Source organism: Bombina bombina, chromosome 2, assembly GCF_027579735.1.
Source record: "Bombina bombina isolate aBomBom1 chromosome 2, aBomBom1.pri, whole genome shotgun sequence".
In the NCBI taxonomy this organism is placed as follows: Eukaryota; Metazoa; Chordata; class Amphibia; order Anura; family Bombinatoridae; genus Bombina; species Bombina bombina.
In genome coordinates this window covers 1,321,588,427-1,321,612,640 of record NC_069500.1, presented here as the reverse complement: position 1 = coordinate 1,321,612,640, position 24,214 = coordinate 1,321,588,427, and positions in this window count along the sequence as shown.

Here is a 24,214-nt window from a genome sequence, read left to right as displayed (position 1 = left end):
TTTACTCCTATTATCAATATTTCTTCATTCTCTTGCTATCTTTATTTTAATGTAAGCTTAGGAGCCGGCACATTTTTGGCTCAGCACTTGGGTAGCGCTTGCTGATTGGTTGCTACATTTTTGTCCAGGGTGCTGAACCAAAAATTGTCTGGCTCTTTAGCTTAATGCCTTCTTTTTCAAACAATGATAGCAAGAGAACAAAGAAAAATTGATAATAGCAGTAAATTAGAAAGTTGCTTAAAATTGCATGCTATATCTGAATCATGAAAGAAAAAAAATTGGATTTAGTATCCCATTAATTTTGCAGGATTTTCAAAGTCAAGGAGATTTCAATCTTTTAAATTATATTAGACTTGTGCAGCAGAAAAAAAAATCAGTTTCTTCAAATCTTTTGGAACAAATATTCAGAAAAACATACGGCTAGATCACGAATTTTGTCAGTGTGGCTGTGCGGTGCTAACACTCCTTTTTTTCTTACCGCTCCCTTTAAACAACGCTGGTATTACGAGTTTTCTTCAAGCATTGAGCAAAATTTAGCTCCACATCTCACCTCAATACCAGCGTTGCGTACGGTAGCAGTAAGCTGGCAAAACGTGCTCATGCACGATTTCCCCATAGGAAACAATGGGGCTGAGCTGGCTGAAAAAAAACCTAACACCTGCAAAAAAGCAGCGTTCAACTTCTTACGCAGTCCCATTGTTTCCTATGGGGAAAGAAAAAATATGTCTGCACCTTACACCCTAACATGAACCCCGAGTCTAAACACCCCTAATCTTACACTTATTAACCCCTAATCTGCCGCCCCCGACATCTTCGCCACCTGCATTATACTATTAACCCTTAATCTGCCGCTTCGGACACCGCCGCCACCTACATTATTATTATTATTATTATTTATTTATAAAACGCCAACAGATTCCACAACACTGTTCATAGGTAAGAAAGATAAAAGGACAGTACAATATGAGACACCAGACAAAATTTAACAAACAAATACAGGAGGAATTGGGAATTTACAATCTAAATACTTATAAACCCCTAATCTGCTGCCCCCAACATCACCGACACCTACATTATAGTTTTTAACCCCTAATCTGTCCCCCCCAATGTCGCTGCAACTATATTAAATGAATTAACCCTTAATCTGCCGCCACCAACGTCGCCGACACTATAATAAAGTTATTAACCCCTAAACCTAAGTCTAACCCTAACACCCCCCTAATTTAAGTATAATTTAAATAAATCTAAATAAAATAACTACAATTAACTAAATTATTCCTATTTAAAACTAAATACTTACCGATAAAATAAACCATAAGATAGCTACAATATAACTAATAGTTGCATTGTAGCTATTTCAGGATTTATTTCTATTTTACAGGCAACTTTGTATTTATTTTAACTAGGTACAATAGTTATTAAATAGTTATTAACTATTTAATAACTACATAGATAAAATAAGTACAAAATTACCTGTAAAATAAATCCTAACCTAAGTTACAATTAACTAAATTAAATTAAACTAATTACAATTAAATGAAATAAACTAAATTACGAATAAAAACAAACACTAAATTACAGAAAATAAAAAAGAATTACAAGAATTTTAAACTAATTACACCTAATCTAATCCCCTAATAAAATATAAAAGCCCCCCAAAATAATAAAATTCCCTACCCTATACTAAATTACAAATAGCCCTTAAAAGGGCCTTTTATGGGGCATTGCCCCAAAGTAATCAGCTCTTTTACCTGTAAAAAAAATACAATACCCCCCCAACATTACAACCCACCACCCACACACCCCTACTCTAAAACCCACCCAATCCCCACTTAAAAAACCTAACACTAACCCCCTGAAGATCACCCTACCTTGAGCCGTCTTCACCCAGCCGGGCACAAGTGGTCCTCCATATGGCAGAAGTCTTCATCTGATCGGGCAGAAGAGGTCCTCCAGATGGCAGAAGGCTTCATCCAGGCTGCATCTTCTATCTTCATCCTTCCGGCGCGGAGCGGGTCCATCTTCCATCCAGCCTATGCGGAGCATCCTCTTCAATCGATGTCCTAACGAAGAATGAAGGTTCCTTTAAATGACGTCATCCAAGATGGCGTCCCTCAAATTCCGATTGGCTGATAGGATTCCATCAGCCATTCGGAATTAAGGTAGGAAAAATCTGATTGGCTAATGCTATCAGCCAATCGGATTGAAGTTCAATCCGATTGGCTGATCCAATCAGCCAATAGAATGCGAGGTCAATCCTATTGGCTGATTGGATCAGCCAATCGGATTGACGTGCTTGTGCACACTTTCCCCATAGACATCAATGGGGAGAGCGGGTTAGAAAAAAAAACTAACACCTGCGATCGCAAAATGAAAAGCTCTGTAACACCGCCACATTGATGTCTATGGGGAAAAAAAAGTAACATTTAAACCTAACACCCTAACATAAACCCGACATCTAAACACCCCTAATCTGCCTGCCCCCAACATTGCCGACACCTACATAATATCACCGCCACTATACTAAAGTTATTAACCCAACCCAACATCGCCCACACTATAATACATATATTAACCCCTATTCCGCCGCTCCCCGGCATCGCCGCAACTAAATAAAGCTATTAACCCCTAAACCTCTGGCCTCCCACATCACTACCACTAAATAAACCTATTAACCCCCTAAGCCACCAGCCCCCCACATCACAACAACCTAAATTAAACTATTAACCCCTAAACCTAACCCTAACCGTAACCCCAACCCTAAATCGAACACCCCCTAACTTTAACATAATTAAAATAGAGCTAAATCAAAGGTACAATTATTAACTAAATAATACCTATTTAAAACCAAATGCAAACTTACCTGTGAAATAAAACCTAAGCTAGCTACAATATAACTAATAGTTATATTGTAGCTAGCTTAGGTTTTCTTTTTATTTCACAGGTAAATTTGTATTTATTTTAAATAGGTAGACTAGTTAGTAAATAGTTATTAACTATTTACTAACTACCTAGTTAAAAAAATACAAACTTACCTGTGAAATAAAACCTAAGATGCCTTATACTAAAACCTCACATTACAAAAAATAAAAAACTACCATTACAAAAAACAAAAGAACACTAAAATAAAAAAAAATAAAAAAAACACTTACCATTACAAAAAATAACAAACAAAATTATCCAAAACAATAAAAATTATTCCTATTCTAATACCCTGTTTAAAAAAAAAAAAAAAAAACACCCCAAAATAAAAAAAGCCTAATCTATAATAAACTACCAAGAGCCCTTAAAAGGGCCTTTTGTAGGGCATTGCCCTAAAGATAACAGCTCTTTTCCTACAAAAGAAAAACAAACAATCCCTAACAGTATACAACCCCCCCAACCCACAAAATAAAAATAAAGTTAAACCTAATCTACCCATTGCCCTGAAAAGGGCTTACATCTCTTTTTCCTGCTCTTAAAAGGGCATTCAGCTCTTTTATGAAATGCCAAACCCCTAATCTAAAAATATAAATCCTTTCAAAACGAAAAAAAAAAAACATTACACAAAATAACAAACGAATTATCCAAAATAATACAAATTATTACTATTCTAATACCCATTTAAAAAAAAAAACACTTGCAAAAAAAGGCTTGCGGTACCAACAAGACTTGTAATGGCTGCGGTGCTGTTTTAACTCTGAAATTACCATTTTTTCAGCATTAAAACATGAACACACAACTTGTAATCTACCTGTTAGTGAGGCAGATCCCAGGGCAAGAGCTAAAGGACTTTCTCCTTAAACACAGGCTCTAGGATATGTCATGCTAAGCCTCCTATTAGCAAGACCTGAGACTCTGTGCACAAGTATCAGGATTAGCGCAGCTCTCTAGCACACTAGAGGTAAGTATTTAACCCTTAAAGAGACACTGAACCCAATTTTTTTCTTTTGTGATTCAGATAGAGCATGCAGTTTTAAGCAACTTTCTAATTTACTCCTATTATCACATTTTATTCGTTCTCTTGATATCTTTATTTGAAAAGAAAGAATGTAAGTTTAGATGCTGGACCATTTTTGGTGAACAATCTGGGTTGTTCTTGCTGATTGGTGGATTAATTTAGCCGACAAATAAACAAGTGCTATCCATGGGTCTGAACTAAAAAATAGCTTAGATGCCTTCTTTTTCAAATAAAGATAGCAAGATAACGAAAACATTTTTTTATAATAGGAGTAAATTAGAAAGTTGCTTAAAATTGCATGTTCTATCTGAATCATGAAAGAAAAAATTTGGGTTCAGTGTCCCTTTAAAGGTAATTTAAAGAAAACAAATGTATATTGACAAATATTGCTAGTTTTTCTTGGTTTTCTTTAAATTTAGTTGGTGCATTAGTTTTGATATTCAATACAATTTATGCAAAAAATAAAGATTGTTTCCAAATGTACATCAAGTATTAATTAAACAGGTTTAATACAGTATATTTTTATAGTATTGATTAGGGCTGAATGGTGAACAACACGTTTGCCAAGTAAGTTATAAGTCTTCTAAATGAAATGTGAGGTCACTTTTGGACCTTTTAAAAAAAACAAAAAAAAAAACAAAGCTACAGAAGACTGTCATGGTCATTAGAGGACCACTCATGGATCCCAATAGTGAACCTCAGTTTTCTTGTTTTATAGAATAGTATGCTCATGCATGTGGATGTTATGGGCCACCCCCAAAAAGATCTATAACCTAAATTTAAAACTTAATGGGGGACCTCAATAAATAATTTGCTTTTAACTATGACATTGATGCCTCCTTAGAAATGCTAAGCTACTGTTAGACTTTAAAGAATAGTTAAAAAGTGTATGGAGGACTATGTATAGGGCTGAATGTGGACCCTCAGCCAAAATGTATAATACGGTGCCACTATAACATCAGTTATTACAATTCGTTTTCTCAACAAAGCAATGTGAGTCAGCAAGCTAGTCTATATCATTCAGGTAACAGCTTAAGACAAAAAAACATTAAATATGTATATGTGTGAATTGACATATTATAAAATAAATAAAACTATCTATAATAGATAACAGAAATCTAGATTGTACGCCAACACAACATACCTGTGCCTGCATAGTGATAACTAGTACCAGTATATTAGAAGCATTTAATAAGATATATTACTGCCTTAATTCTGGGAGAAGGGAGACAAAAGCTGATACCCATGCTTACCCAAAATTCAATTAATATCTTGTCCAAGGTCTAAACCACTGTTTTCATGTGTATTTTCCCATTCTAGTCAATCCATAATTAAGGCACCTCACTGTCTCGGCCGATGACAATGAGGCCATAGGGTGACATGAAATTGGGGAAGTAGCTAGGAATTAAGATATGTTAGACAAAAAACATGGGCAAAAGATACAATCTCCCTAACCCACATGTATTGCAGAATAGGTATAGAAAAAGATAAAAGCCGTTAAGGCCAGAGTGGGAAGATATTGTATAGATGCGATATAGAACACTCTTGTGTAACATTATATACTACAGAAGGTAGTCTAGTTACTGTTTGAACTTTTAACAAGTTATGACTAAGGCTGAGCCATCTAGATAAACTTAGCTGAACTGGAAGTACAGTGAGGTAAACATAAACACTGTCATTTAAAAGAATAGGGTAAAATCCAAACAAGGCAAAAAAACAAATATAGTTTAATACAGTCCGTAAGGAGTATTTCATAAGTTCTAGCCAACTCCAGAATGGTTTAGGTTCTGCCGAAGACATACCAGATGCAGATTATACCAGGGCTGTTGGATGTTGATGGTGTTCCTGGATATCTGAGAGTCAAAACAGCCCAGGAAAATCACAATATTTGAAAATAACCCTTTGTTGTTTGTGTTCCCACAATTTCCCAATCGAGCTGACACATGTAAGATGTGTATTACTTGTAGCAGGCTTCTGCAATGTAACTTATGGCTCACTTGTTTCTGGGGAAGAAACATGCTGCCTCTTCGATGTTTGCGCCGGGCCAATATCTGCATATATGCATCTCCATTTTATTCTTTAGTATTTTGCGGCGGTTCCCCTTGGGAAATTTTAGCCGAACTGAACTTTTAGCTGACTTCTTCCAGCCCAGTTTCCTAATATCGGAACCTTTTGCAGTTGTCTTAGGTCTCCGCTGGCATTGTGAGAGCAAGTGCACTTTCTTTATGGCTGCTGGAAGTTGAGCTGTCTGAGGGGATGACGTGTAATTTTCTTTCGGTGACACAGGATCCTTGTCTGTGTTCCTCTCCTCTGTATGTGCCCTGTCATAGGATACAGATTGACCGCTTGTCAGTAGAATTTGAGTTATCACTATGCTCAGCTGTTTCTCAAGGTTGCTAAAGTACTCTGTTATTAGCAGTTGAAGTTTAGTCTCCCATGCTTCCACAGACTCCATGATGGAAAAGCTATTTCTGGTGTTCAATGTGACTGACATTATTCTGGTTAGACAGAATTGAGATAGTTGATACTTTGAATGAAAGTGGCACAGTATTAGCAGCTTTTCTGAAGCTGTTCTAGCCGGATGACCGGGGGGGGGGGGGGTGTTAGAAGTCGGTAAGACATCCAGCAGTCCAGTCTAGGGCTCTAGCTTAGGTGAAGATTATTAATAGAAATTTATTTCTGTGCTGTATCAGTTCAGACATACTTATCTGTCATTTATAAGAGTTGAATCCTAAATTAGCTATGGATAATTAGTGGATTATCTATCTGAGATACAGAGCTTCTAGTTTATGCGACCTGTTATGGCTGCCACCTGGACATGCCCCCCAAGTATCCGCCCTAAATTTATAATAGATTAATTCCACCATGTGAACGTCTATTTTTGAATTACATATATATATATATTTATATTAAATTTCATATGCCTTTATAATGGTAAACTGTATGAGTATTTATACAGATCTCAAATAGTACAATGATAAAAGCAGACTAACATGGAATTGCTTTCTCCATCCTTGTATGTCAACAATGAGTAAATAATGATTGTGATATTCAAGCTCAATATGTGTTAGTATTATCAGAAATTGTTATTTTAAGGGATATTTATGATATACAGTGAGGGAAAATTATTTTTCTCCCCTGCTGATTTTGTACGTTTGCCCACTGACAAAAAAATTATCAGTCTATAATTTTAATGGTAGGTTTATTTGAACCGTGAGAGACAGAATAACAACAAAAAAATCCAGAAAAACACATTTTAAAAGTTATAAATTTATTTTTATTTTAATGAGTGAAATAAGTATTTGATCCCCTCTTGATCAGCAAGATTTCTGGCTCCCAGATGTCTTTTATGCAGGTAATGAGCTGAGATTAGGAGCACTCTGAGTGCTCCTAACCTCAGCTTGTTACCTGTATAAAAGACACTTGTCCAATGAAACAATCAGAACGGTTATATTTTATGGAAATAAGAATAAAAACAACATATTCCGTTCACCATTGAACTGATTTATGTATATATTAGCTGCACTGGGCAGTCACACCATTGGCTCATATTCAAACTCACAAATGATTGGTAGAATGTTTGTTTAAAAGCTGTCACAATTAGATTCTAATTAGCCTCCGATGAAGCGCATCTACGCATGCGCGAAACGCGTCAGGAGTTCTCCACTGTGACTTTGTTTGTACATTCCTTTTGGATTGTACAATAAACATTTTTTACTGCAGCAGATACTATGCCTCATTGGTGCATTTTTTCCTTCTGACTTTATGTTCAATGAAACAATCAATCAGATTCCAAACTCTCCACCATAGCCAAAGAGCTGTCCAAGGATGTAAGGGATAAGATTGTAGACCTACACAAGGCTGGAATAGGCTACAAGACCATCGGCAAGCAGCTTGGTGAGAACTTGAGAAGGTGACAACAGTTGGTGCAATTATTCGCAAATGGAAGAAACACAAAATAACTGTCATTCTCCCTCGGTCTGGGACTCCATGCAAGATCTCACCTTGTTGAGTTTCAATGATCATGAGAACGGTGAGGAATCAGCCCAGAACTACACGGGAGGATCTTGTCAATGATCTCAAGGCAGCTGGGACCATAGTCACCAATAAAACAATTGGTAACACACTACGCCAGGAAGGACTGAAATCCTGCAGCACCTGCAAGGTCCCGCTGCTCAATAAAGCACATGTACAGGTCCATCTGAAGATTGCCAAAGAACATCTGAATGATTCAGAGGAGAACTGGGTGAAAGTGTTGTGGTCAGATGAGACCAAAATCAAGCTCTTTGGCATCAACTCAATTTGCCGTGTTTGGAAGAGGAGGAAATGCTGCCTATGACTCCAAGAACACCATTCCCACAGTCAAACATAGAGGTGGAAACATTATGCTCTGTGGGTGTTTTTCTGCTAAGGGGACAGGAAAACTTCACTGCATCAAGAGGACAATGGACATCCCATGTACCATTAAATCTTGGGTGAGAACTTCCTTTCCTCAGCAAGGGCATTGAAAAATGGGTCGTGTATGGGTATTCCAGCGTGACAAAACACACGGTTAATGCAACAAAGGAGTGGCTCAAGAAGAAGCACATTAAGGTCCTGGAGTAGCCTAGACAGTCTCCAGACCTTAATCCCATAGAAAATCTGTGGAGGGAGCTGAAGGTTCGAGTTGCCAAACGTCAGCCTCAAAACCTTAATGACTTGGAGAGGATCTGCAAAGAGGAGTGGGGCAAAATCCCTCCTGAGATGTGTGCAAACCTGATGGCCAACTACAAGAAACGTCTGACCTCTGTGATTGCCAACAAGGGTTTTGCCACCAAGTACGAAGTCATGTTTTGCAAAGGGGTCAAATACTTATTTCACTCATTAAAATGCAAATCAATTTATAACTTTTTTGAAATGTGTTTTTTTCTGATTTTTTGTTGTTATTCTGTCTCTCATTGTTCAAATAAACCTACCATTAAACTTATAGACTGATAATTTCTTTGTCAGTGGGCACTGTAGGTGATAATGTAGTAACAGCCTATGTTGAAATAAAGTGTGTCGGGGGATATTATTGGGAACATGCTACAGACCCCCACAATTAGTGACATAGAGGAAACTAAACTGCTAATACTAATAAGAAAGGCTGCTAATAATATCAGTGTTGTAATTATTGGAAATTTTAACAATCTCAAAATAAATTGGAACATTGAAACTAAAAATAACAGCTAAAGTAAATAGATAATTATGCACAGAGATAACTTCCTGTCACAAATAATAGAGCACTAGAAATAAAGCTATATTGGATTAAGTGCTATTCAACCCAGACTTTTAATTTAAAAAAAGCAAATGTCAATGATTTAAGGAAATTGTTAAATTGCATAAATTTGCACCCTACATTCTCATTCAAAAACACTTAGGGGTATATTTATTAATGTGCGAGCGGACATGATACAATGTAACGTATCATGTCCACCGCACATCGATAAATGCAGACAGCATATGCTGTCGGCATTGATCATTGCACCAGCAGTTCTTGTGAACTGCTGGTGCAATGCTACCCCCTGAAGTTTTGTGGCCAATCATCCGCTAGCAGGGGGTTTCAATCAACCTGATCGTATTCAATCAGGTTGATTTTTATCCGCCGCATCAGAGCAGGCGGACAAGTTATGGATGCGCAGTCTTTAGACCGCTGCTTTATAACTTCTGTTTCTGGCGAGCCTGAAGGCTTGCCGGAAACAAGGGGCATCAAGCTCCATATGATGCTTGATAAATTGACCCCTCAGGATGAATGAAGAACATTTCAAACTGTGTTAAATAAAGTTACACGTCAAAACATACCGCATAGTTATGCGAAAAAAATATATATCCAACCAATGGGGTTAAATACAGATGTGTTAAGATAAATGAGGAAATAAACAGGCATTTAAATTATTAATAGAAAATAGTATAGACTCATGATTCCAAATTTATAAGACATAAAACAAAATATGCAAAAGAGCAATCAGATTAGCCAAAATATAACATGAAAATTAATTGTAAAGGATATTGAAGACAACCACCCTAAAATATATATTATTTTAATGATATAAATAGTAAAACATAAAACATTTGCGGCGATACAGAACGGAAGTGCCCTTTACTGTAGACACCAGGACGGTAGCGCTACGCTGAACTGCGGAACCCTCTTCTCCAAACCTACCTTGAGCCCGCTTGTTTTGTTTTTTTGGGGCGGGAAACCGGGTGTTCAGAATAAACGAGAGGAGAGTGGAAGTCAATGAGGTTTTATCCAGCGAAGAGTTATCTGTAAATTGTGTATTACAAAATCAAAGCATTACATTTATTTGGAGATTTGGAATAATAAATGAGAGGGGGATAAAACTATAAAGCAGTTACCATGTCTAACCCCCTCAAACAAGTATTCAACAAAGATAGCACGGGTAGAGTATTTAGTTAAATTCTATAATTTGACCCCTGTCGCCCAAGCGTACTGGGAATCAATCAAAGCAGAATTTGAAATTTTTTTATCAACAAATCTTGAACTAAACATCTGGTTTTTCCTTTTTAACAAGTTCACTAAAATAAAATGTAAACTAAGACTGGCATTACTAACTATTATGACAAACTCAGCAAAACGGTTGATACCAAAACACTGGAAAAACCATAGCCTCCCATCAGTTTCAGTTTGGAAAGAAGCGACCTCTCAGTCACTCAAACTAGAAAAACACCACTACAACCGTAATAAACAGACAGACGACTACCACTCCATTTGCTTCCTATGGGAAGAATACCTCAACCACACACAACCCCCACACACAACATAAGGAACCCTACAATACCTTTTCTCTACATACCTACCTGTACACTCCATTGCCTGTAATCGACAATAGACCTTTCAGCCCCAACCGACTGTCCACCCATCTTCTCGACCTAACAACTCTTCTCTTTTCTACCTGCAGGAACCTTGTAATCAGACTATACATTATACAGTTAAATACCTAATTAGACACTTTCTTTTATTTAACCAATAACTATTCTCACCGTTGTTGACCCATAAAGGTTATCTTATTTATTATAGAAAAAAAAAAAAAAAGGGAATTACTTTTCTCTCCGTATGTCAATTAAACTTTCTTTGTTGTTCCCTTGTAATTATAGAATTACCAAAACAAAACAAAAAACTGACGCATATGTACCATTTTGCAAATTCTCATGTTTGTATTGTTTATACGTTTTTCAATAAAGCATTTAAAAAAAAAAAAATAAAAAAAAAAATTCTATAATTTGAATATATTGTATTTTGTGATTGGATAAATGTTTAATGTATGTACTGCAATGTTGTTATTATATATTTATTGTAGGTAATCCTAAGTATTTATCAACATTCAGTTAATAAAAAGATATAAACAGGTATATACAACTGATATATATATAAACTTGTTGTCTAATGTGAGCTTCTTATCTATATATAAAAACTAATAAAACATTTGTATAATTAGACAGAAATTTAATAACTTGTTTAAAGCATACATAAAATAAAAAGGGACGTCTCCCTTATAACATCAATTTCATCAAAGAAAACAATTGAATAACTGTAGTATATATTTCCGCTATTTGATAATCAGGTACCTGTTATATAGTGTAACAAATGATAATGTCCAGAAATTGGATTAAAAAAACTTAAAGATCCAAATGAGATGACCTCCCCGCTATTGTGGCGGGTGTGTGTTACCGGTCCGTTAGTGAGAGACTGGTATTTAAAAACATGTCATGTGACTTTTCCTATGTCACACTTGTGATTGTAGCTGTTTCAATATAGTTGTAATGTAACCAGTGATCCTTGATATTCTGTCAAGTACTTATTATGTTGCAATTTTTTTAACTTTAATCTGTATGTGTATCAGAAGGTGTATTCCCCTATTCCATGTGTAATTAGGGAGTCTTGGGGGAGATTGCAACTTACGCTGGTCTCTTGGCACACCTGATTTCTCTTTTAGTGTGGTCTTTGCGGTCACATTCAGTGACTTGGATGTTAAACTTTGCGGTCACGTGCAGTGACTATAATGCAATCCTCGCAGTGTGGACTTGGCGGTCACTTGTAGTGGTGGGAATTGAACTCGTGACCTTTAGGGTTAGAGAGGGAGATTTTAACCATTAGGCTATGTGTATCTCACTTTCTGTGTTAGCATAGTGGACTTGGCGGTCACTTGTAGTGACTGTAATGAGGTCTTTGCGGTCACGGAGGTGACTAGTGGTGGGGTCTTTGCGGTCACAAGTGGTGACTAGGAGTAGAATCTTTAGCGGACATCAGTGATGTTATACAGCAAGGTCAACAGTGTCAAGGTCAACGCGTTTCGCCCTTAGAGCCTAAGGGCGAAACACATTGACCTTGACATTGTTGTCACTCTGCACTTTATGTTTTTATTTTGATTGCTGTTATAATTGCCAAGAAAGGAAAGACAACTACTACAAGACTTCCTTTGCTGATTACCTCCTGCAACATTGCAGCTGGACGTTGCTACAACCTGCATTTGTTTCTAATCAGCTCTACTAAGTTGCACAGAGAGATTGCCAAATTTTACTTTGATCTCCAACAATACAGATCATTCTGTTAGTCACTACTAGTGACCGCAAAGATTTCCTCTAAGTCACCACTGTTAGTGACCGCAAAGACCACTTTTAAGTCACAATCTGTGACCGCAAAGATACAACCGCAAGTTAATACATGCAAGTCACAATCTGTGACTGCAAAGACCTTGCTGTATAACATCACTGATGTCCGCTAAAGATTCTACTCCTAGTCACCACTTGTGACCGCAAAGACCCCACCACTAGTCACCTCCGTGACCGCAAAGACCTCATTACAGTCACTACAAGTGACCGCCAAGTCCACTATGCTAACACAGAAAGTGAGATACACATAGCCTAATGGTTAAAATCTCCCTCTCTAACCCTAAAGGTCACGAGTTCAATTCCCACCACTACAAGTGACCGCCAAGTCCACACTGCAAGGATTGCATTATAGTCACTGCACGTGACCGCAAAGTTTAACATCCAAGTCACTGAATGTGACCGCAAAGTCCACACTAAAAGAGAAATCAGGTGTGCCAAGAGACCAGCGTAAGTTGCAATCTCCCCCAAGACTCCCTAATTACACATGGAATAGGGGAATACACCTTCTGATACACATACAGATTAAAGTTAAAAAAATTGCAACATAATAAGTACTTGACAGAATATCAAGGATCACTGGTTACATTACAACTATATTGAAACAGCTACGATCACAAGTGTGACGTAGGAAAAGTCACATGACATATTTTTAAATACCAGTCTCTCACTAACGGACCGGTAACACACACTGTCAGGATCTTCCTAGCTGAAAGCTTATTCTTCTGTGACATTGTACTGTTTCTTTAAATTTCAATTATCCTTTCCATCCAGCCTATAAATCTCCCAGTATCCTTTACTTCATTGCTTGGTATTGGATTTTTTCCTGATCTAGCTACTGAACAACACACAGTTGTTTATACCCTAAAACTACCTTGAACTTTGTCTCATTTGACTTTTGTCAAGTTTATTATATTTTGTTCTCACTCGCCTGCACATTTCATCTGGCTCTGTTGTTACCTCTGAGCGTAGCACCTCTCCTGCGTTCTTTTCCGGATCTCTTTCTACAGCCAGCCGTACTGGGATTCCTCCGCGGTGACGTCACACGCCAGCTTCACGGAACACACCAGCTCCTCACTGCTTCTACCGCTCCGGATTTTTGCACTCAGGTCAGTCTACCTGCCTTCCTGACTACCGAAGCAAACTCTCTATTTAAGGTTAGCCTAACTTTTATGATAAATAACGCTGTACCACCAACGATCTGTATATATATATCTAATGACATTCCATGTTCTCTTATTCTCACTTAAGAGGAATTGTTACTACCAATGCCGGTTAACAATACATTTAGTGCCTGAATATTTTTGTCTATTTTTTGCATATGAAGTTTTTCCAATTGGGTTGCGGAATAGTTCCCTGCTGCACATATTTCACACTGTGATACAAGATGCAGGAATAGAGTTCTATTTACCATTATTCCAATTAAAATAAAATGCTCTTTGTTAATGGGGTTTGCAAATCACCTGTTAGGTGATTCATTTGCTCATCCCACACATCCTAGCTACAAACCCTATATTATAAGAATCTCAGCAGCTGAGGCTCACAGTATTTGTAACACTTATTTCTTTAGTGTTTTAGTTCGCCTGACAGAATACCAAGCCTATATAACAAAATGAACCCAGCTGAGATGACTACACTTCTACAGACTCTAACCCAAAGAGTAGATTCCCTGACTGAAGGTTTAAATACACTTAGAGCTGAAAACACTGCACTTAAAGCTTACATTAAGGATTATATTGAGACAAAATTACATACTCCTGAACCACAAGTCAGTTTACCTGAAAAATTCTATGGTGATAGGGCACACTATAGGGACTTTAAGAATGCTTGCTTACTCTTATTTACACTGAAACCCCAATCTTACCCCACTGACAGGATCAGAGTCTTAACAACTATATCATTCTTAAGGGGGGAACCACGTAGTTGGGCAAATGGTTTTTTTGAATCTAATGAGACCATATTAGACTCTTTGGAGAATTTCTTCACTGCAATGGGTCAGTTATACGAAGACCCATTCAAGCAACAAACCGCAGAAACTGCCCTTAGGGCACTTAAACAGAAAAAAAGAATGGTGGAAGATTATATAGCTGACTTTAAGAGGTGGGCAAAAGACTCAGAGTGGAACAACTTATCCTTAAGGAATCAGTTCCGCCTGGGTCTTTCAGACGCGGTTAAGGATGAATTGTCCCGAACTGATACGCCCCCCACTTTAGAGGGTTTGATAAATCTAAGCATCACAATAGATAGACGCTTACGAGAAAGACAACACGAAAGATCATATCCTGATTCTTACACAAAGAAAACCATTAGTGTTACACCCTCTATCTCCACTGCTAAGTCACACTCTGAGCCAATGGATATTGGGTTCCTCAAAGCCCCTCTAACCGCACAAGAAAAGACCAGAAGAAGAGAAAACAATCTCTGTCTCTACTGTGCGTCAGATGAGCATACAGTAAAAGAATGCCCAGTTCTTCAGAAATCTAACAGGGGTAAGTCCCTATTAATTTCTACTTGTTGCAATACATATGATAGTAGAAGTGCCTACTGTAAACTCTCACTTCTTTTCCAGTGGGATCTCCATCGTCTCCACGTCCCCGCAATTATTGACTCAGGAGCTACTGCCTGCTATATCGATAAAGAATATACACTTAAAAATAAAATCCCACTTATGCAAAAAAAGTCTCCTGTTTTATTAAGAGGAATTGATGGTAACCCTATCTCATCAGGTCCAGTAGCTTATCAAACTATTCCTCTCTTAGTTAGTTCCACAGATCATCATAGAGAATACCTTACATTTGATGTAATCTCCTCTCCGGTATCTCCGGTTATACTTGGTCTAAATTGGTTAACTTTACATAATCCTAGTATCTCCTGGGACACTCTCTCTGTAACTTTTAACTCAAAATTCTGTTCAACTACTTGTTTCCCTATCAGTATTATGCATACTTCCACCACTGAACTAGATTTCCACTTACCTAATGAGTATAAGGATTTTGCTGATGTCTTCTCCAAAATTGAGTCAGAAACTCTTCCACCCCACAGGAAATACGACTGCCCCATAGAGCTAGTCCCTGGAGCACAGATTCCCTATGGCCACATTTTCCCTCTATCTAAACCTGAACTTACACACCTTAAAACATATCTTGAGGATAACTTAAGGAAAGGTTACATACGGCCGTCCACTTCACCAGCGGGTGCCGGTATGTTTTTCGTAAAAAACAAAGACGGCAGTTTACGCCCCATAGTTGACTACCGACAGCTAAATAAGGTGACAATAAAAAATCGGTACCCCTTACCGCTTATTCCAGAGCTAATAGAGAGATTGGAAGGGGCTAAATTTTTTACAAAATTAGATTTAAGGGGAGCCTACAATCTAATCCGAGTAAGAAGTGGTGATGAGTGGCTGACGGCGTTTCGTACTCGCTACGGCCTGTACAAATATACTGTGATGCCGTTTGGGCTATGTAACGCCCCGGCCACCTTTCAGCACCTAATAAATGACTTATTCAGAGATTTCCTTGACGTTTTCCTTGTCATTTATTTGGATGACATTCTGATCTACTCAAAAACTTTAACCCAGCACATATCACATGTCAGACAGGTACTCTCTAGATTAAGAAGTAACTACCTGTATGCAAAACCTGAGAAATGCATATTTAACTCAAATAAAATAACCTTCTTAGGCTACGAAATAAGTTCTATGGGTATACGTATGGAGGAAGCTAAGATCCAGGCGATTATTGAATGGCCTATCCCCAAATGCAGGAAGGAGGTTCAGAGTTTTCTCGGTTTCGCGAACTTCTATCGCAAATGTATTAAAAACTTCTCTAACATAGTTAAACCCTTAACAAATCTGACCAAACAAAATGTACCTTTCCGTTGGGACCAGCTTACTCAAAAGGTTTTCAATCATCTAAAAAACAGGTTCACAACAGCTCCTATTCTTAAATTTCCGAATCCTGACTTGCCTTTTGTTCTCGAGGTAGATGCTTCTGATGTCGCAGTGGGAGCTGTGCTGTCTCAACGCCAAGCCTTAGATCAACCTCTACATCCAGTGGCCTTCTATTCTCACAGTTTGTCCCCCCCTGAACAAAACTATCCTATTGGGGATAAAGAGCTTTTGGCCATCAAGATGGCACTCGAACACTGGCGACATCATTTGGAGGGTACCAAGATTCCGACTTTAATTTATACGGACCACCGTAACCTGCAATATCTCAAATCCACAAAGACTCTCTCAGCCAGACAGGTACGATGGAACCTTTTTTTCTCTAGATTCAATTATCAGATTGTTTATCGTCCCGCAAACAAAAACCATAAGGCAGATGCACTTTCAAGGCTTCCGAATTACATCCGCTCAAAGTCCTCAGAAGAAAGCATTATACCTCCTGAAAATTTCATCTCCTTCGTTATTGATTCTGAATCTTACCTCAAAGGAGAACAACTAAATGATACAAACAAACCTCTACATCTATTACAGAAAAGACATAATGGCCTCTACTATTTTCAGGACAAATTGTACATTCCACCCACTCTACGTCAGATGGTTCTTGAATCCTCCCATGACTCTTTACTCGCAGGTCACCCTGGTGTTAGAAAGACTCAAGAACTTATAGGAAGGAATTACTGGTGGCCGGGTATGTCACGAGACGTGAGGACCCATATACTCTCCTGTAGTAAATGTACCATCTCAAAAAGGTCAAAACATTCTCCTTATGGGTTGTTAATTCCTCTTCCTACACCCAGTAGGCCTTGGCTAGACATTGCCGTTGACTTTATCGTTGACTTACCTAAATCAATGAATAACACAACCATCCTGGTTATTGTTGACTTATTCAGCAAAATGTGTCATTTTGTTCCATATCACAAACTTCCCACAGCATCTGAAACCATCCAACTTCTCATCTCTAACGTCTTCAAATACCACTGGATTCCTGATAGCATCACCAGTGACAGAGGAACTCAGTTTTCTAGTAAATTGTGGTCTGAGTTTTGTAAAACCTTTGTTATTGATAAAAGATTAAGCACTGCATATCATCCTCAGTCCAATGGCCAAACTGAAAGATCAAACCAGTGGCTGGAGCAGTTTCTCAGAACTTACTGCTCATCTCAACCTCAAAATTGGTCCATTCATCTATCATACGCTGAGTTCTGTTTTAATAACACCATCCATTCCACCACAAAAGAAACCCCCTTTTACGTGAATTATGGGTTCCATCCGAGGTTTCAAATTCTACCCAATCTCCAGACTCCTTCATTGAATGTTTCAGAACTAGCAGATGTGATTTCTTCTAATTTCACTACCATAAAGACCGCTATCGATGAGGCTAAAAGAACTCAAAAGTATTACTACGATAGGAAAAGGACTCCTCCACCCGTTTATTCTGTGGGTGACTTGGTGTGGTTATCCACGAAAAACCTCAATATCAACACTCCTTCTAAAAAACTCTCGCCTCTGTTCATTGGGCCTTATCCTATCTCTCATATCGTTAACCAGAATGCTGTTCGTCTCCGACTTCCAGATTCGTTCAAGGTTCATTCAACTTTTCACGTTTCACTGATAAAACCGTACAGAGCTCTCAGGGATTCTCTTCCTTCTTCTTTGGCTGTTCCGTTGGTAGTGGATCCAAATACTGAATACGAGGTACATTCCATCCAGGACTCAAGACTTTTCCGTGGAATTCTCCAATATCTAGTCCGCTGGAAGGGTTATTCTCCGGAGGATGACTCCTGGGAGCCTACCTGCAACTTATCTGCTCCCAGACTTGTTGCCTTATTCCATCGTAGGAACCCGGATCGTTCTCGACCCTGAGCACCGGGGTTGCTCCTTGAAGGGGGGGTCCTGTCAGGATCTTCCTAGCTGACAGCTTATTCTTCTGTGACATTGTACTGTTTCTTTAAATTTCAATTATCCTTTCCATCCAGCCTATAAATCTCCCAGTATCCTTTACTTCATTGCTTGGTATTGGATTTTTTCCTGATCTAGCTACTGAACAACACACAGTTGTTTATACCCTAAAACTACCTTGAACTTTGTCTCATTTGACTTTTGTCAAGTTTATTATATTTTGTTCTCACTCGCCTGCACATTTCATCAGGCTCTGTTGTTACCTCTGAGCGTAGCACCTCTCCTGCGTTCTTTTCCGGATCTCTTTCTACAGCCAGCCGTACTGGGATTCCTCCGCGGTGACGTCACACGCCAGCTTCACGGAACACACCAGCTCCTCACTGCTTCTACCGCTCTGGATTTTTGCACTCAGGTCAGTCTACCTGCCTTCCTGACTACCGAAGCAAACTCTCTATTTAAGGTTAGCCTAACTTTTATGATAAATAACGCTGTACCACCAACGATCTGTATATATATATATCTAATGACATTCCATGTTCTCTTATTCTCACTTAAGAGGAATTGTTACTACCAATGCCGGTTAACAATACATTTAGTGCCTGAATATTTTTGTCTATTTTTTGCATATGAAGTTTTTCCAATTGGGTTGCGGAATAGTTCCCTGCTGCACATATTTCACACTGTGATACAAGATGCAGGAATAGAGTTCTATTTACCATTATTCCAATTAAAATAAAATGCTATTTGTTAATGGGGTTTGCAAATCACCTGTTAGGTGATTCATTTGCTCATCCCACACATCCTAGCTACAAACCCTATATTATAAGTATCTCAGCAGCTGAGGCTCACAGTATTTGTAACACTTATTTCTTTAGTGTTTTAGTTCGCCTGACACACACCCGCCACAATAGCGGGGAGGTCATCTCATTTGGATCTTTAAGTTTTTTTAATCCAATTTCTGGACATTATCATTTGTTACACTATATAACAGGTACCTGATTATCAAATAGTGGAAATATATACTACAGTTATTCAATTGTTTTCTCTGATGAAATCAATGTTATAAGGGAGACGTCCCTTTTTATTTTATGTATGCTTTAAACAAGTTATTAAATTTCTGTCTAATTATACAAATGTTTTACTAGTTTTTATATATAGATAAGAAGCTCACATTAGACAACAAGTTTATATATATATCAGTTGTATATACCTGTTTATATCTTTTTATTAACTGAATGTTGATAAATACTTAGGATTACCTACAATAAATATATAATAACAACATTGCAGTACATACATTAAACATTTATCCAATCACAAAATACAATATATTCAAATTATAGAATTTAACTAAATACTCTACCCGTGCTAATCTAGCGCTGGACTACATTCACTACATATCAACCACTGTTTTCTTAGAGGGGAATACATAAGTCTAGCAGGGTCAATTCTCCAGCGCCTCATCTTTCTCACTACTAGTTCAACAAAGATAGAACATTCCGCCCCAAAAGGAAATTTGAACCAGGGATGCAACGCTTCGAGTTGCACAAGAAGGCCCAGGCTTCCCTCAATGCAGGGCTAGATTTGAAATTGGCTGTCCAGCTGCCACACAGAGAAGATCAAAATGATTGGGTAGCAGTCCACGTGGTAGATTTCTTCAACCGTATCAACCTGATTTATGGTACCATCAGTGACAGCTGCACTGAGCAGACCTGTCCAGTTATGTCTGGGGGTCAGAAATATGAGTATAGATGGCAGGATGATAACCGGTATCGAAAAACTACTGCTCTTTCTGCTCCAAAGTACATGAATTTGTTGATGGACTGGATAGAAGTTCAAATAAACAATGAGGGAATATTCCCTACAAATGTTGGTACTCCCTTTCCAAAGAACTTCTTACGGGTTGTAAAGAAAATCCTGTCTAGACTATTCCGTGTATTTGTTCATGTCTACATTCACCACTTTGATAGGATCATCCACATGGGAGCTGAGGCTCATGTCAACACCTGGTACAAGCACTTTTACTACTTTGTTACAGAGTTTAATCTGATAGACACCAAGGAGTTGGAACCATTAAAGGAAATGACACTGAAGATGTGCCACTGAGAGATGAGGCTTCTTGTGCTCACATCACATTTCCACTTCCTGCCGTTCACTGTGGAGCCTGTCAATTAACTGCTGAATTTAGAACCCTCTGGAACTAGACAGAGGCCATGTGGAAAAAAAGACTTGTATTTTTTTTTATATGAATAGTTCTATATATATATATATTTATATCTACATTTCGATATCTCGCACTTGATATAAGCTGTGACAATTCAGGACAACTCTTTATTTTCTAATACTGTAAAACTGGTTCTATTTCTCTCTAGATTTTATTTTTGTATTTTGATGGCATAACAGCCTTTATTTGTGATCTACCTAATGCAGGCATAATTATGTACTTTCAGTCATGTAACACAAACACCAGCTTTGGTTTTCAGCTGCCACTTCACAGCTTGTACTCTGTTGCACATACTTAACTACAAGACTTTTTATTTTCTTATGAAATATTATTAAATACTATAAATAGAAATTATGATTCTTACATTCCATTAATCTGAAATACATTATAAACGTTACCTTTTTTAATGTAACATGCACTTCATTTAAATTTCATTAGTTGTAATGTAACAGTTTAACACCAATTTACCCTGCATATGTTGGCATTTTTAATTTTAGCTTAAATTGAGTCAAATTTGAAAACTTTCCAATTTAAATAAACATGTGGAACCAGCCAGATCTTAAAGGCTCTTGTAGAGTAGGCAACAGCTTTTATACTGTTGCATTTTGTTACCTGTTCATAACATTTTAAATAGTGTTTTCAGGTTCTATTTATTTTTAAATGGATAAAGCACATAACTCCGGTTTTTATTTTAATGACTTGAATGTATGTATTGAATTCCACATTCACTGGTACTTTATACATGTAATTTCTGCAAAAATATACCACATCACCAGCCTTGTCCTTATCTTAATTGAGCAATATAATTTGTAGCACTAACATTCTCTTTACAACAACCAGCATGGGATCTATGTTTACTGGACATGTGCATTTAGAATCTTCATTAGGATCTAAATGCAAAAGAAGGTGGCCGCTAGTGGCATTCTGCTCTTTTCAGAGCCGGATTTATTCTTGTTGGGGTTCAACACACTAGGATCTGTGCAAATCCAGATTTTTGTGTGGTGTATTTTTGCAGGAGTGAATCTGGTTCCGAAAAGAGCCAAATACAAGCGACCTCCTTCTATGCACATTCGAATCCGAATGCACGTCTACTGTTTACATTGCGTCAGTTATTAAATGTGAAATTAGGGTTAATTTAACAGGTTGTTCCGATGTCTATTTTCAAAAATGGTTATCATTTTGTCTCTGAAAGGAGCTCAAATATATTTATTTTTCTTTTTTAAGGAACTCCACATTTTGTATATGTATATGGTTGATAAAATGCTAAGAAAGTTTTCTATTTTCTTACATAGAAAAAGTATTTTAAGTGCCTATGTTTTTGCTATCAGAATGAAGAAGTGGTTGTCACTGAAGCTGTAATAAATTATTCAGTGTTTACTAGCTCAATTTGCTTGGTGTGGAGAGTTCCAAATACCATACATGGGTACAAACAAATGGATAAAATAATCCTGTCTAGTTTAATTGTAAAATATGACATTCCCTTTAAAAGGTCTTTTATACTGAAATAAAATTGAATATGAATATTCTTTAAAAAAAAAAACATAAGAAAAATATAGGTACATTAAAATGTGAGAAGGGTAGCTTGGTTAACAGGGACCGGCGGAGGCTAAGATGCTAAACCATTTCTTCAGTATACAAAAGAGACAAACTAATGGGAGAGACATTGAACTAACTACAAAATACAAGCACATACCAATAAATGATTTATTTCTTGATGATATCAGGAAAACAAAAAGATAATATCAAGGTAAATAAAACTCCATGCCCATATTGAATGCACCCAAGAGACCTAAGGGAACTTATTACTCTCATACCCAAAGGTCTAATTCTCGACACATCGTATTTAGGTATAGTACCCCAGAACTGGCATAAAGCTGATTTGGTGATATGATTACATTATACAAATATTCAAGGCCCATATATAGAGTTGCAGAAGAGCTATTTTTTCCAAGGCAATTGCTTGTGACAAAAGCTCATATTTTACGGCTAGAGGAAAGGAGATTTTTCACTTTAAGAGCAATTCGATTTTGGAACATATTGGGGCATATTTATCAAAGCATCAACTGAAAATATGCTTAAATCCCGTTTTGTATTTGTTGCGAGATTGATCCGCCGCAGTTATCAAAGCGTCAAGATCGGCAAATGTTGAAATTTGTGATGTAATATACGCTCCCGCGATCTCAATCTGACGCAGATTGATGCTTGCATCATTACATATGTTTCGAATTCAGATTTGACTGTATTTGACCCTTTTCCAAATTTATCAAACAATTAACAGTTACGCTTGCGTCTATTCTGATGCAGCGTACCTAGTTTTCAATCCACCACCCTTGAGGCCGCAGATGCCATAGAAATCAATGGGAGTCTGAAAACACAGAAAGCTTATGTCCGATGCTGCAAGAGAATGAAGTATATTACATAATAAAAGTACATTTTAAACTTTAAAATTGTATACCCTTTCTAAATCAAACAATATTATTGCTCCACTTTTGTTGCACTAGTAGATATAGGGATAAAATTGTAATACATTACTACTTATGAATTATGTTACAATTTTGTCTCTCATTACAAAGCAAGGGGACAATATTATTTCTCCAAATTTGTTGCAAAGTTTTGCCCCAAACTTGTTGCACTAATAGATATAGAGATAAAAATGAAATAAATACACAACATAAAATAGCTAACTTCATTTTTATTTTTTGGGAAAAATCTATTTGCACCATGTTTAAGCCATGTAATACAAGTCCCACTCTTCGCTTTGCACCAAATTTGACGCAACACTTTTTGCATCAATTATGACGCAAACTCCTAAACAACCCACACACTAGTGAATTTTTCAACCACTTTTGATTGGAATATGCATAATCACATGATTTATAACATTAGCCAATCTGATTCAAATATACATTTTAAACTATCACTAACGATACTTGTGTCATTGATAACTCATTAGAACTTGTAAGTGCCATTTGTTACATTGTGTATTATACTTTAAAATTATGTATATGTGAAATTAGTATTAAAGATAAACATTGATGCTGACATTAGGACACACAGTATAATATTTTAGACTCTGGGGCCTATTTATCGAGCTCTGTATGGAGCTTGATGCCCCATGTCTCTGACGAGCCTTCAGGCTCACCAGAAACACAAGTTATGAAGCAGCGGTCTAAAGAACGCTGCTCCATAACCTGTCCTCCTACTCTAAGGCAGCAGGCAGACATCTCCAAAAATCAACCCGATCCAATATCGGGTTGATTGACACCCCCTGCTAGCGGCTGATTAGCCATGAATCTGCAGGGGGCGGTATTGAACCAACAGTTCACAAGAACTGCTGGTGCAATGATAAATGCTGACAGCGTATGCTGTCGGCATTTATCGATGTGCGGCGGACATGATGCGCTATTGCGGATCATGTCTGTCCGCACCATGTTAAATTGACTCCAATAATTTTAAAATTCGAATTGATGTTTGATTCAACATAATCTTAAGCTGATAGCTTAAAGGGATAGCCCACATAACATTAAACTGTCATGATTCAGATACAGCAGAAATA